We start from the raw sequence: 608 nt of genomic DNA on the forward strand, positions 1-608 counted from the left end.
AGTACAGTTTCAACAAATAATACACTGCATACATTCTTCCTAGTGGTTAATTGCTGTACAAGATGCAGACTTGTGATCCTACTTACAAACACCATTAGCCATGCTCTTCTTGACATAATGGTTTGTGAAGAGAAATCTGCTGTTATTCTGATGGGTTTTTCTTTACATGTGATCTTTTCTTTTCTCCAGCAGCTTTTAGTATACTGTTCCTGTGTTAAATTTCTGGGATCTTGATTATTATTTGTCTGGGTGTGGTTTTAAATAGGTTGATGTTATTTGGAGTTCTCTATGCTTCAATTACCAGGATGTCAGATTGTTTCCCCATGTTTGGGAAGTTTTCTGCTATTACTTCTGCCCATATTTGTTAATATCATTTGTATTGTTTTCTTCTTTCTGATTGATGTCTATTAGCCTTATGCTGTTCTTCTTTGCTTCATCTTGAAGATGTTGAATTATTTGTTCCTGCGTCCTAGTTGTTTTTAAGAGGTCTTTTCTTACCTTTTCACTAGTTGTAATGGTGTCTTCAGTTTGAAAGTCTATTTTCACTTCCATTCAACAGTTTTCCAGCTTGTGATTGAAGTTTTAATTTCCTGTATATCACTTTGAAT

This window comes from Octodon degus, unplaced genomic scaffold (assembly GCF_000260255.1).
Source record: "Octodon degus isolate 3935 unplaced genomic scaffold, OctDeg1.0 scaffold00416, whole genome shotgun sequence".
In the NCBI taxonomy this organism is placed as follows: Eukaryota; Metazoa; Chordata; class Mammalia; order Rodentia; family Octodontidae; genus Octodon; species Octodon degus.